At 37.7% G+C, this 14408-nt stretch overlaps 1 protein-coding gene across 3 annotated transcripts in view; it reads left to right on the top strand.

Moving 5' to 3' along the window:
* The first annotated feature begins 6101 nt into the window (after positions 1 to 6101).
* Positions 6102 to 14408, top strand: part of mylka (myosin, light chain kinase a) — a 54295-nt gene continuing 45988 nt past the window's right edge. The window contains exons 1-2 of one of the 3 annotated variants that reach the window (XM_083536672.1): positions 6136 to 6235; positions 8581 to 8676. The gene's annotated coding sequence lies outside the window, so the exon portion shown is untranslated. Of the gene's footprint in view, positions 6236 to 8580; positions 8677 to 14408 lie in introns of all 3 variants that reach the window. The other 2 variants (XM_083536671.1, XM_083536673.1) reach the window with 2 other exon arrangements.

Here is a 14408-nt window from a genome sequence, read left to right as displayed (position 1 = left end):
ACATGCCCATTAAAGTCTGCCCCAATCACAATCGTTCTTTCCTAGGTACACCATCTACCACTTCATCTAATTCACTCCAGAATCTTTCCTTCTCCTCCATCTCACAGCCAACTTGTGGAGCATAGGCACTGATGACATTTATCATCATCCCTTCAACTTCCACCTTCACGATCATCACCCTATCAGAAACTCTCTTCACCTCCACTACACTCTTACTGTACTCTTCCTTCAGAATCACCCCTACACCATTTCTCTTCCATCCACACCATGATAAAACAGTTTAAACCCACCTCCAATGTTCCTGGCCTTACTCCCTTTCCACTTGGTCTCCTGAACACACAACACATCTACCTTTCTCCTCTCCATCATATCAGCTATCTCTCTCCCTTTACCCGTCATAGTACCAACATTTAAAGTACCAACCCGAACCTCTACTCTCCTACACTGCTCCTTTTCCTGCCGTCTCTGTAGACGCCTTCCTCCTCTCCTTCTCCTCCTTCGGCCAACAGTAGCCCAATTTCCACCGGTACCCTGTCGGCTAACGATACCTGTGGCGGTCGTTGTTAACCCGGGCCTCGACCGATCCGGTATGAAATTCTCATTTGTGATCCGCATATTTGATTTGGCACATGTTTTACGCTGGATGCCCTTCCTAACGCAACCCTCCCCATTTACCCGGGCTTGGGACCGGCACTAAGAGTACACTGGCTTGTGCCCCCCTAATGGCTGGGTTAGGCAGAAGCAGAACACTTCTTTATATTCTATGGTCTGAGCATGTTGATTGACCTCTTAAATTTAGACCACATGTTTCAACAGAGTTCAAATCCACAGACAGTGATAGCCATTTCAAGACACATATTCTTTGTTACTGCAACCAGGCCTGTGTTTTATGTGCAATTGAGGCCATTATTTTGTTGAAAGTCCAAAAGTTGGCCAGTTCATAACTTCCCAGTAGAGGCAACTAGGTTGTGGGCCAAAATTTCATAGTACTTGATGGAATTCTTATTGCTATCCGTCTTTACAAGTCCTGTGGACCACATGCTGCAAAACAGCCTCAAAACATTAATGATTCATAACCACATTTTACAGTCACTATAGGGGAATTGTTTTAAATCGTATCCCTTTTCACTAAACACATCCAAAACATTTGATAGTCTTAAATTTTAACAGTAGCTAATTTCTCAAGTAATGTACAATGCAAAATAATACAAATACAAACATGTAATTAGTAGTAAGGACTAGAGATGGATTCATTCTGTTCCTGTGTGAAGACTTAAGTGAGCACTTTATTCTACAGAAGGCACATGTAATCTTCTCCTGTACTTAAACATTTACTAACACAAGTCTTGCTTTCATTTCTATAGAGCAGACTGCACACATGTGATTGTGAAAACCATTTTCACATCTCGTGTTTGCAATGTTGTCAGTCAGGGTTTTTATTTACAAATATATTCTAGTTTTGAATGTAAATATATCAAATGTAAAATATTAAAAACAGTTGTGCTTACTCAGTAAAATGTCTGTCATTTTGTTTCCAGCTTCTCCTCTCACCATGGACACAAGTGTGTACTGTGTTTCTGATCAGTATATGAATTGTTAGTCAACCATGTTTCATCTCTCTCTCTCTCTCTCTCTCTCTCTCTCTCTCTCTCTCTCTCTCTCTCTCTCTCTCTCTCTCTCTATCTCTTTCTCTCTCTGACTTGTATTCACAGCATATGGTTTAGTTATTTGACAACCAAAAGCTGACACATATCAGATCTGTGTGGGGTGAATGAATCATCAAATACAAATGAGGAATTCAGGATAGAAGAAAAATCATAGCAGACAATGAACTAATGGATTTGTGTGTGTGTGTGTGTGTGTGTGTGTGTGTGTGTGTGTGTGTGTGTGTGTGTGTGTGTGTGTGTGTGTGTGTGTGCATATTTAGCAGTGATAAAAGCCATAGTTATGCCTGGTTGGTGTGTATATATACATATATATATACATATACATATATATATATATATATATATATATATATATATATATATATATATATATATATATATATATATATATACATATATACATATATACATATATACATATATATATATATATATATATATATATATATATATATATATATATATATATATATATATATATAAAAAACTTCAGCGTAATGCAGTCAATTTTTTAAAAATAATTTTAAAATATTGGCTGGTTTATTATAGGAAAACATTAAACAACCAAGTGATGAAAGTGAGTATTGTTTAATTTATTTACCAAATAATGCTTACATATCACCGGCCACTTTATTAGGTACACCTTACACCTTGGACCCCCTTTTGCCTTCAGAACTGCCTTAATCCTTAGATTCAACAAGGTAGTGGAAACATTCCTCAGATATTTTAGTCCATATTGACATGATAGCATCACGCAGTTGCTGCAGATTTGTCGGCTGCACATCCATGATGAGAATCTGCCGTTACACCGCATCCCAAAGGTGCTCTATTGGATTGAGATCTGGTGACTGTGGAGGCCATTTGAGTACAGGGAACTCATTGTCATGTTCAAGAAACCAGTCTGAGATGATTTGTGCTTTATGACATGGTGCGTTATCCTGCTGGAAGTAGCCATCAGAAGATGGGTACACTGTGGTCATAAAGGGATGGACATGGTCAGCAACAATACTCAGGTAGGCTGTGGCATTGACACGATGCTCAATTGGTACTAATGGGCCCAAAGTGTGCCAAGAAAATATCCCCCACACCATTACACGACCACCACCAGCCTGAACCGTTGATACAAGGCATGATGGATCCATGCTTTCATGTTGTTGACGCCAAATTCTGACCCTACCATCAGAATGTTGCAGCAGAAATCAAGACTCATCAGACCAGGCAACGTTTTTCCAATCTTTTACTGTCCAATTTTGTTGCGCCTGTGGGAATTGTAGCCTCAGTTTCCTGTTCTTAGCTGTCAGGAGTGGCACCTAGTGTGGTCTTCTGCTGCTGTAGCCCACCCGCCTCAAGGTTCGATGTGTTGTGCTTTCAGAGATGCTCTTCTGCATACCTCGGTTGTAACGAGTGGTTATTTGAGTTACTGTTGCCTTTCTATCAGCTTGAACCAGTCTGGCCGTTCTCCTCTGACCTCTGGCATCAACAAGGCATTTGCGCCCACAGAACTGCCGCTAACTGGATATTTTCTCTTTTTCTGTCTATTCTCTGTAAACCCTAGAGATGGTTGTGCGTGAAAATCCCAGTAGCTCAGCAGTTTCTGAAATACTCAGACCAACCCGTCTGGCACCAACAACCATGCCATGTTCAAAGTCACTTAAATTACCTTTCTTCCCCATTCAGACGCTCGGTTTGAACCGCAGCAGATCGTCTTGACCATGTCTACATGCCTAAATGCATTAAGTTGCTGCCATGTGATTGGCTGATTAGAAATTTGCGGTTAATGAGCAGTTGCACAGGTGTACCTAATAAAGTGCCTGGTGAATGTATTTTTTTGTCATTGTATCAGCACCGAATGTTGGTTTCTATAATTGCTTATACTACAACAGCTATAAACAATCATTCCCAATTTAATTTAAACAATTCAAATGTATGTGACAAAAATGTATTAAACATTCTCTGTTTTTTTGTTGAAAATTTGAATGGGGCAGTTTTTCCTCAGACTGTTAAAAATCATTGTAGATGAGATTTTAGAACTAGTTATTTTAGAAATTATAACACTTTAGAAACTTAGAGTTTATTAATACAACAGATTATTTGGATAAGTTAATTGTCCTATGTGTCTTACCTTCCAGCCAATCAGATTTCAGTATTCAAGATTCCAGCACATGGACTTTTCCATCATTGGTTAATAGAAATTGTAAAAAAAAAAAAAAAAAAAAAAAAAAAAGAAAAACCCCAAACAAACAAAAAAGGCGAACAATCAATGGTTGTTCTTGAGTCTAAGGAACATCTTAATTCAAACTGTGATTTAGGTCAATTTGAACAATAGAACAATGAACAATGCCTGAAAATAATCATTCTTTGGCTGGAAAAGGTTTGAGATAAACCCTCTTTGTTGGAGGAATGAGACATGTACTGTATATTTATCTTTATGGCTACATTAAGAGGTGGGAATCTAACTCATGTTGGATGTGATCAGTGTCCTCCTCCCTATTGTGCACACACAGTATCAAGTGTATATCTCCTCAAGAAACGCATGGCTGAATAATCCATTATCCCTTTTTATCCCTTTGTTTCTCAGCAGGGAATTAGACATTAGCTTCAGTTCCCAACTAACAACAACGGATCCAATTTATTAATCATGGTGAGCAATGTTTCTCTGACAGACAGAAACGACTATTCAAATTAAACAATGGAGCGACATTTTAATGACCTATGACTAAAAAAATAGGTGTCCGCTATATTTCTCATTATATCAGCAGTTTTGGATAAATGAACTGTTTCCACTAATAAACCTGCTAGTTGGAAGGCAGCCTGTAAACTGGCAACATTACTATGCATATGTGGCAAGATTAACAAGAATTAGGAGCAATGTGTCCCTTAGGGTTAATTTAGAGATATTATTGCACCACTATGCTTAGGTAACATCAGGATTTTTTTCTCTTCCTGTTTTAATCAGCTTTGGGGGAAGGATTGCTATTCACACTTACTAAAAATTCTTCAAGTATAAAATGCAGGATTGTAGCACTGCATATTGCAGAAAAGAATCTCTAAATCTTTCACTGGAATGTATTTTCACTTCCAGTACATTCACTACTTCCAGTACTGTACACTAAAAATCAGAGATTATCGGGTTCCTTGTGTGGTAAATTGTTATCAATATCTCAGTGCTTTCCTGTTTACACAAGCTGAAAACACAGTTGGTCAAACTGACATTCCCCAATTTTTGTTTGCACTTCGGGACAAAATTGCCCAGTGTTTAGCTCAAAAAATAACATTTGTAAAGGATGACTTTTAATGACTGCATGCCAAAAGAAAAGAAAAAAAACAAAACTGCAGAAATAAAACACAATCAGTAATGTCTGTCTGATCCAAGAGTAATGATATTTAAATGAATTAATACAACATAAAAAAAATTATATAAATCTTTCAGATTTAATACAGTCATATAGTAATTGTCTTGTGATGTCTGGTGTTTGAAGTAGGATTATCATACTCTCTAGACTCTCAGCGTTTCTACTATTATCTATTTCTGCAGCCACTGTTTTGCCTGCTGTCTCACATTGCACATGTGAGCCTCTAGATGGCATGTCTAGACCGTTACCTTAGGAGATGAAGGCCTTCAAAAATGTGCTGTGTTTTAACGGTCAACTAGGTAGAAAGTTCTAGTTATAAATTTATAGCACATGTATAGACATTGGACGTCAGTTTCCCATGTCGTATGTATTGCAGCTGGCATCGTCCCAATATAGCTAGCCTACAGTAGGTCTTTTGTGGAGCTATGGGGTTACATAAGCACATAGCATTATGTTTTTCCTGAACACTACCACCTGAATCAACTGTTTGTGCACAGGATCATTGTCATGCTGGAACAGATTTGGATCTCCTATTTCAAGTGAAGGGAAAATGTAATGCCATATGCGGAGACATCCTACACAAATGTGTGCCTCCAATTTTGTGGTAAAAGTTTGGGGAAGAACCATATAGGGCTGGAAAAATCAGGTGTCCTGAATACTTTTGTCCATATGTCTGTCTGTCTGTCTGTCTGTCTGTCTGTCTGTCTGTCTGTCTGTCTTCTATCTATCTATCTATCTATCTATCTATCTATCTATCTATCTATCTATCTATCTATCTATCTATCTATCTATCTATCTATCTATCTATCTATCTATCTGTCTGTCTGTCTGTCTGTCTGTCTGTCTGTCTGTCTACCTGTCTGCCTGTCTGTCTGCCTGTCTGTCAGTCTCTCATTTGTAAATGCACACACACACACACACACACACACACACACACACACACACACACACTGGTGTTATGAAGCTGTGAATGTATGGAGTATGAGATTTTTGGACGCAGCCATTCACAGCTCGGACCGCCGCTTAGGAACCGCCTCCTTTTTCGCGTCGTCCTCTTACAGCCAATACAAATCCTTGTGTCGTGACACGTCACTAGCCGTGACAGCGCGTTTAGTCTGAACTGCAGTGGACCGCTTCACAGCGCCGAGAGACTTTCAGCCCAAACCGCACCGCACCGTACCTCACCGCACCGAGAGGGTTTCTACATCCGCCGTGGTGAGTCCATGCACTTTACATTCCTGCTCATCTAAACAAACACTGACCTTTTCCTTACCACTGCTGCAGTGAACTTCCTGTGCACTGATGAGAAACTACTGATTCTGTACTTTTGTATCATACACTTTAGTATATACAATACTTCTCGTGTATTGTGCGGTTAATATGATTGTAACCATTTGTTCATGAGACTAAAAAAGTCGCGTGCGTGTGTTTGTGTGTGCGCGCGCGCGCGTTTGTGCGTATGTGTGCGCGTGTCTATCACATTTACTCCTTATAAGTGGCTGATATGGTCTGATCTGCTTTTCCTCTATAACAAGTGAAAATATGTTCCCTGATTCACGAGAACTACAGCAGAGCTTTGAAGAAATAATTTGTGCAACGCTTGTTTATTATAAAACATGTACTCGTGCAAAAATCACATTATTTATCCATGTCTGTCTGTCTGACTGTCTGTCTGTCTGTCTGACTCTATTCCTCTCTATCTATGATTATACATATATATATGTATGTAATCATGTTATGATTATAATAATCACGTATAATCAGGGCAGTAACTAGGCCACCACAAACTTTTTTGTTTTGTTTTTACTTCCAGCTGTCATATTCAACATGGAAAACCAATAAGTGGGAAAAACTCGCATTCCAAGACCACCTGATTATGTGATGATGATTGTTCTCAACTGATCCCAGAGCAGCAGATTATTGCCTATATTCGTAAAGTAAAATCAAGATAGAAAAAAAGGACAAACCAAAAAAAAAAAAGATAGAGAGCCTCTAAACCCAAATATTTAACTCATTAAAATGAAACAGTTTGCAGCAATTAATGGAGGAATGGAAGCATAGCGATAACACATTAGAAATGAGCAGTTGAGATGGTCCGCATTTGGCTTTATAGTATACGATCCGTGTTGTGGTCCTTTCTATAATGCCGATCCTGGTTTCTGCAGTTATTACAATTATGTGATGTGCCCTGAACTGTGTTAAAACCTCTTGCTGTCATATAATTAAAGCCTGGCCTGGGCTGTTGTAGCAAAATTCCAAGAAGTCACTGATACATGCAGAGAAAGTCACACGGAAATGATTTTAAAAACATGTGCGGCACCGACTTAGCACATAGTGTAGGTTCTTTCTTTAAAATCATAGTTGTAGTTGTGTAGTTTCTGTCCAGGCTGGTGCGTCATGCAGAACTGCACCCACTCAACACAAATGAGATGTTTCCGAAATCGATTTAGCCTGACTGGGAGATCCCTTTGATCCCATTTTAATCCAAATAAAGTGGCCAGCTCTGCTATTCCCTGTACAGGAAAAGCCATTAACTGACTAAACCGCATGTTGCCATTCTTCTTGTGAGGGATAATAAAGTACGGGATTGCTTTTCTTTTAATAAGTAGTAGATTAACCTGTTTGAAATAGCTTTTCAAATGTTAACATAATCATCAACCTTTGTAGTACCTGTTTAGGATGACCAGTGCCACTTGAGAGCAGTTGAATTGAAATGTAGGCCTTGAATTGCCTTCTCTTGTTTCTCAAGAAGTCTGATTTTGGCTGCTTCAAGCACACAAATTCTCATGCTTGGAAACTGGGACCCATTCATGGAAGGAGTGCAACAGGGTCTCAGAGGTCTTTGACCATTTCATTCACATAGGTAAAGTAGGATACTTAGTACTACTAGCCATATTACTGAGCAATATGTATTTTAATATTATTGAACATGCTGCATTCAAAGCATGCATAATTAGCCAAGATTTCCATCAGCATAACCAGGTGTTGTTTTTTTTTTGTGAATAAAAGCTTATGGAGAATTTTTCCAACACACAATTTATTGTGCTGGTGTTAACAGGAGATAGGGGCAGCATTGGTCCCTTATCAGTGGTCTGTCAGTGTTCTGTTTGTATGAATGTGGCTATGTCTGTGTGTCTTTTGTCCTGCTGTTTTTCTTTTTCACTGTCACTGTTTCCTTAGGCCATAAGGTTCGATATCTACATGCGATGTTTGTGCAGCTGGGGAAAATAGAACTTTTTTTGCAGCATACTGTATATATGTTTGCCTGTATGTGCTGTTTTAGAATAGTTGTGTGTGTGTGTGTGTGTGTGTGTGTGTTTTTGGACTTTATTCCCTTAATTTAGTCTCCATAATTACTACAGTTGCCTGAAGCCCAACCGCACACTACCCATGTTTAAGACTCCCCCCCTCTGTTACAGCTGTGTTTTCCCATCCTGTTGCTAAACTAATAGTTGTTTTCCTGTTCTCTCTATCTCATTTCTACTTTCCCCTCTCTTGACTCTGGCAGTTTAAAATAACTTTCATTTATTTAACTTTAATTTTATTTATTAATTTTTTAGGAATTTTCATTGTTCTTGGCAATCATCTAAAAGCTGGCCAGAACGTTCTATGAGACACTAAGGCATCCAGGAAATTTTAGATCTCAGCTGGACAGTGTGAGTATTGTGTCTTGGCATGTGTTTGAATAAATGGAATACAGATGACCTCACTATGTAGAGGTTATTACCCGCTGATTTGGCACAGCACTCACCTTGTCCCAAGCTTGTTATCGAACAGTACAGTGATGCTCAGGGCAATGACCTCATGGTCAAACAGACCTGTAGGATAAGACAGGAGCTAAAGCTCTCCCAGGCTTTAGGAAAATGCAGCATAACAGGAAACAGCCTTGATATCTAAATATATTAATTATCCAATGTAATGCTCTAGTATTTATGTTACTTGAGCTTTAGGCTCATGAATACAGATGTGAACTTGTCTCTTTAAATGTTCTGCACTGCATGACACTGGATAGGGTGTACAAATATTTTACACTGTAAGTTGGACACAACACACAATTGAGTGTAATCACCTGATAAGCCAAAAGATTGCATTTTTAATGGTCCTAACAGCAAATTATTGGTAAGAAAATGAGCTCATGAGACCTCCTGTGCCTATTTGCTAATCTGCTTTTGCTGCAGTGAACAGTTTAGGGGGAGAGTTGGAAACAAGGAAATTAAATTATATACTCTTCTTGTATGCAAAAGTAAAAACATGATTCAGCATTACTGGGTTCACAAAATCTTTCAAACCACTCATCAGCTGTTTGTAGCCATCAACCGAATAAATGGAACAACACACTATTCTTTCTATTCCCAAGTTATTCTAAAACTTGACCTACACAGACTAAGTATTTAAAGATATTGATAAGAAAAGCTATCCTATACCAAGTTACTTTATCTAATTTGTAACATTTTTGCTAATTTTCTGACTAATGATTTGTGTTATGATTGTTAAAAGTATATAGTGGAAGTAAGTGGAATGCAAAAAAAAAACCTATTTTGTATTAAATCATCACCCCTTCACCACCATCAACAAACGTAGTTGGTTTGTTTTCCTATAAAAGCAGTGAATGTGTAAAATTGGCTTTTACATTGTGTTGTTTATTAGAAGATGATTTTACCTAATTTTAAGACCTGATTATGACCAGATCATTTTCATTATTTTATTTTCATTTTCACATGAATTTGTCATTTTTAATGCTGCTTATCAAAGTTTGAGAAGACAATTTTATCACTGAAGCTTCATGAAATCATTTGTATCGGTTCCATTTCTGATCATATGGAATTGCACTATATTTCCAAAAGTATTGGGTTACCTGACCATTCATGCAATATGTTACCAAACTGTTAGCACAAAGCTGGAGGCACTCAATTGTACAGGACGTCTTTGGATATGCTATAATTAGGTTTTGCACTTGAACTTGGAAACTCAAACCTGTTCCAGCATGGCAATGCCTCTGTGCACAAAGTGAGCTCCTGATCTGGTTTACATGCTTTGGAGAGGAAGATCTTGAGTGGCCTGCTGTACAGCTCTGATCTCATCCCTACTGAACACCTTTGGGATGAATATGAATGCTGACTGCAGCCCAGGTCTCCTCACCTACATCAGTACCTGTTTTTCATAACACCCTTGTGGCTGATGAACACAAATATCCATAAGCACACTCCAAAATCTGGTGGAACATCTTCCCAAAAGAGTGGAGGGAACATATTGTGTGTTTTTTTTTTTTATATATATATATATATAAATCAGTCCCTAGAATGTTAATAAGTACAACAAATAAAATGGTGGTATAAATGTTACAATTTGTTAAATTGTTTGTTTATTTAATTCCAAAAGCACCTCATGTTAAAGGCAGTTACTTTACTATTCTCGTTTTCTCTTGTCTACGGCATTGTACTGTAAGAAAGCAAGGTACGGTGTTCATGTGCATCTGTGAGGCATAGAATCACTTTTGACTTCTATCATGCCGAATGCAATAATTAGATAAATACATACAACAAATGAATGCTGTATATAGTAACTTATCAAACATGCATGCATACACACAGACCTGGATATTTGCTTAAGGGTAAGTTTTCATTTTATAATAGCTAGTCGTTTGTGTATCTGTTATCAGCTTCACGTCTGCTCATCTTTACATGTTTAGGTTTTGGAAGCTCTGAAGCTTATAAATATTACAGCAGTATTTTAATCTGAAACAGGTGTGCGTTCAGGTTCGATGCAGTGTTTTGTTTATGGACAAAGACCTGTCTGTGAATCCACTCCATCATTTGACAGGGTTAGCAAAGCTTTCATATTTCTCTAAGCAGACCTCCGTATTTAAACGTCAAATGAACATTACAGTAGACTGGTTTACATCAGTCTACACGGTAAGCTTATTCTTTAGTTGTTATAATAAATTTGTGTTTAATGATCATCATACCTCCAGTTCAGACTTGACCCAGTCAATGAACGAGGAGATCCTGGTGTCTTATACAGGGCTGTTTTAAATAAAGGCAGCTTTATCGCTTCTATTTGGAAATATTTACTTCCAGGAAAAAAGAAATGACTTTGAGTAATTACCTGAAACTTGTGCATTGTGTTCTTGCTGGTCTGGCACATTTATACTTGCTCTACTACGAAAATCTTTTTTTCTGTTTTAATGGAATGAAACAGTGGGAGACTGAACTGCCTGAAAATATTACACAATATTCATGTGGATAGACTACACTGATCTTTCTATCTCACATCAATGCATGGGGATAACGGAGAGCGAGGGCAACTTTGTCAGTGCACCAGGATGTTATAAGACAAAGCAGGGAATGGAAATGTATAGTGACAAAGAAAGTAACAGCTCCTAATCATGCAACTTTTCTAGTTAAATGTTCGTCTTAATCTCCTTGACTGCCCATGTGACTGCAGACAACAAGAAAATCAAAGAATCCTAAATCCACAGAAGCATATTTACTGCTCAGAAGTACCCAAATTCCCCAAAACTAAATGCTGCCAGATCTTGGCGCAGGATAAAAAGCCAATATCATTAGTAATATCAAACTACAAGGGATTGACATACTGTAGTAGTGCAGCAGGTAGGATTGTCTTTCATACCTCCAGGATCCCTGATTTGATCCTTAGCTTGGGTTACTGTCTGTGTAGAGATGCACCTATTTAGCATGTTGCATTGGGTATGATTAATCAGATCAGGGGTTCTCCAAAAAGTGGGGTCTGTGGACCCCTGAATTCCTAACGTGTACCCAGGGGGTGTACAAAATAATGTTTTCATATAACTGTTTTGTAATTTTAGTGATGTGGAAAAAAACAGAGGAAATCATAAACACTGTAAAAAAAAACTAATGGCATCAAAGAGTAAAAATTGTAGTAAACATATGCATGATCACTTAAATGTAAGGGGGGAATTTAGAACATTTGCTCCCCTGTAAGGGTTCCCTATTCCCCTGTAGTTTGCTCTTTTACAGTCTACACCATCTTCCTTTTCAATAGCTTTTCTGAACTGTTGTGTAACCTGTTGTGATCCTAAAAGAAATTGACCCAAGCAGAAATCAACTTGCTTTTGAAAACCCAAAGCTCCAGGAGCAGAAAATCACAAAAGTCACAAAATTCTGACATGGGAATTTCCTGATCCAATAAGACATTGAATACATGTTTTCTGTTTCTGTGGAGCGTCTCCTGTACATGTTCTTTTCTAAGCTTTTTTTAATTTGCTCTAATAGAATGCTGCTCGATCCATCCTACCTAATGCTTATCATATTATAAAACCAACAGAACTATTTAGTTCATAATATAATAATGATGGAAATGAAGTGAGGAGAGAAATAAAAATCTTAGAGAAAGAAATCTCAGGATCATCTCAGGATATAGAGCGATAGATGGAAGAGGAAGAAAAGGAAAAGGCTTCTGCATCAAGTATCCAGCTGTATTTACACAATCCTTGGACTGCTCAGTAGCTGTTGCATTCCTTGCATGCATGCTGTTTTCTTTTGTTTTATGTTAATGTTTTTCACTTTTGATCACGGTTAGAATCCTCAAACCCACTAGACCAAGCTGAAATTTTTACTCGGTGTTAATGAGGGCTTTTCCAGCGTAATGTGAAACATCCTCCTTTCCCTCCTCACCTCTGACTGTAGTGAGTTCAGACAAAGCAGGATACACATACCTGTGGTTTTTGCATTGTATGTGCATTTACTGATGTTTATTTTATCCGCATTTTATACAACCACGTTGTGCGCTTTTGTACTTCCATTAAGTTGTGTTAATGCATGGTTTTATATGCTGCTGCACTGTAACGACTTAAACAGAAGAGTTGAGGGCAACTGGCCAACATGCAGTCAAGGTTAGAATTATTGATGCTTTTAAAAGTGAGCAAAGAAAAATGTATAAAACAAACATTATATATCGTAATAGAAATTACAACTGGATAAAATTTGTTTCTTCTAACAAAATAAATAAACACATTAATAAAATTTACCATAAGGTATGGTACTATCTTCATTTAAAACGTTAGAAAATATTTTGTACCGCTGAAAAATGCAAACAAATTGTGTGTGTGTGTGTGTGTGTGTGTGTGTGTGTGTGTGTGTGTGTGTGTGTGTGTGTGTGTGTGTGTGTGTGTGTGTGTGTGTGTGTGTGTGTGTGTGTTTAAAAACAGCATTACAATTTTTTCTAGAAAACCCGTTTGACTAAGTATGAACTGATGCTTGTGTAATTCAGAACCTTCTTTTTTTTTTTTGTAGGGTGCCAATAATTGTAGAATTCTGCTTTTGATGTCTTGTTGTTGCGCACAAATGGAGCCATACAAGAAAACGAACCAGTAAAAAAACAAAACAAACAGCAGAATTGTCTGCATGTAACTCAGTAGACGAAATGAAGCTAATTGATTTCAATATTTCTATTTAAATTTGATCTTGCTAAAGTAGGAAACGTGATTCTGATTTTATGATTATTGATTTTGTGTTTTATGCATGTTATTGGCTGTAACATTGAGGTGGGTTGGCTGAGCTCCCAGAAACGTTTCATTTGGTTCAGGAATTTGGAAGTGCTCATGTTTGCTTGGGCGTCTGATTATTTTATTTGAATCAGTAAATCACTGGGTGTGTTGTGGCTTATGTTGGACAGAATCACTGAAATGTCTGAATTGGTCTGCACCATTCTAGAATCCAAAAATGTGTAGCTAATTCTTTTTTTTTTTTTTTTTTTCATTTTTAGCATGTTTACATTTATTCATCTGGCAGATGTTATTTGAGTGACTTACAAAAAATCCAAGGGTAACGTTGCCCATTAATGGACTTGTTTAAGAACCGTCAGTGGCTCTCTAAACCTTTTGATCACTATCACAGATGAAAATAGACTGGAGCAGTGAAACAGTTTATGACGCTGGTAGCATATTCACTGTAACAGTATAAGCCCCCTTTAAAAAAAAAAAAAGACCCCCACATTTGACTCCTTGATGGAATCTCTACACATTTAGCAAGTTAATTCCTCCCTAGAGTGTTCAAGTAGGGTCATATATGTGTGTAGTATATGGAGTTAGGGCTCACGTGGCTCCTGTGAATTTTACCATGAACATGTACATATATGGTAGTGAACTGGGTTTATGTGAATAGGTAGGTTATGGTCATGTGAATAGTCTATGTAAAACTGTGATCATAGTGTGGATAGTGGATTTACTAGATAACATGTAGAACGTGTTTTAAAATAATCTATATTTTAAACACAAATTAGACAAACTAGAATATTTAACTGAATTAGTGGAGAAAGTTACTTTGGGTCCTTCAGCTTAATGTGTCACTTGTGCGGAATGTTGGTTGTTTCCAAAATGTAAAAATACGCTTTTGCGTCGTTGCAGCCT

This window comes from Silurus aristotelis, assembly GCF_946808225.1.
Source record: "Silurus aristotelis genome assembly, chromosome: 3".
NCBI lineage: Eukaryota > Metazoa > Chordata > Actinopteri > Siluriformes > Siluridae > Silurus > Silurus aristotelis.
The sequence above is the reverse complement of the archived record's forward strand: the minus strand, read 5'-3'. Positions and strand labels throughout refer to the sequence as shown.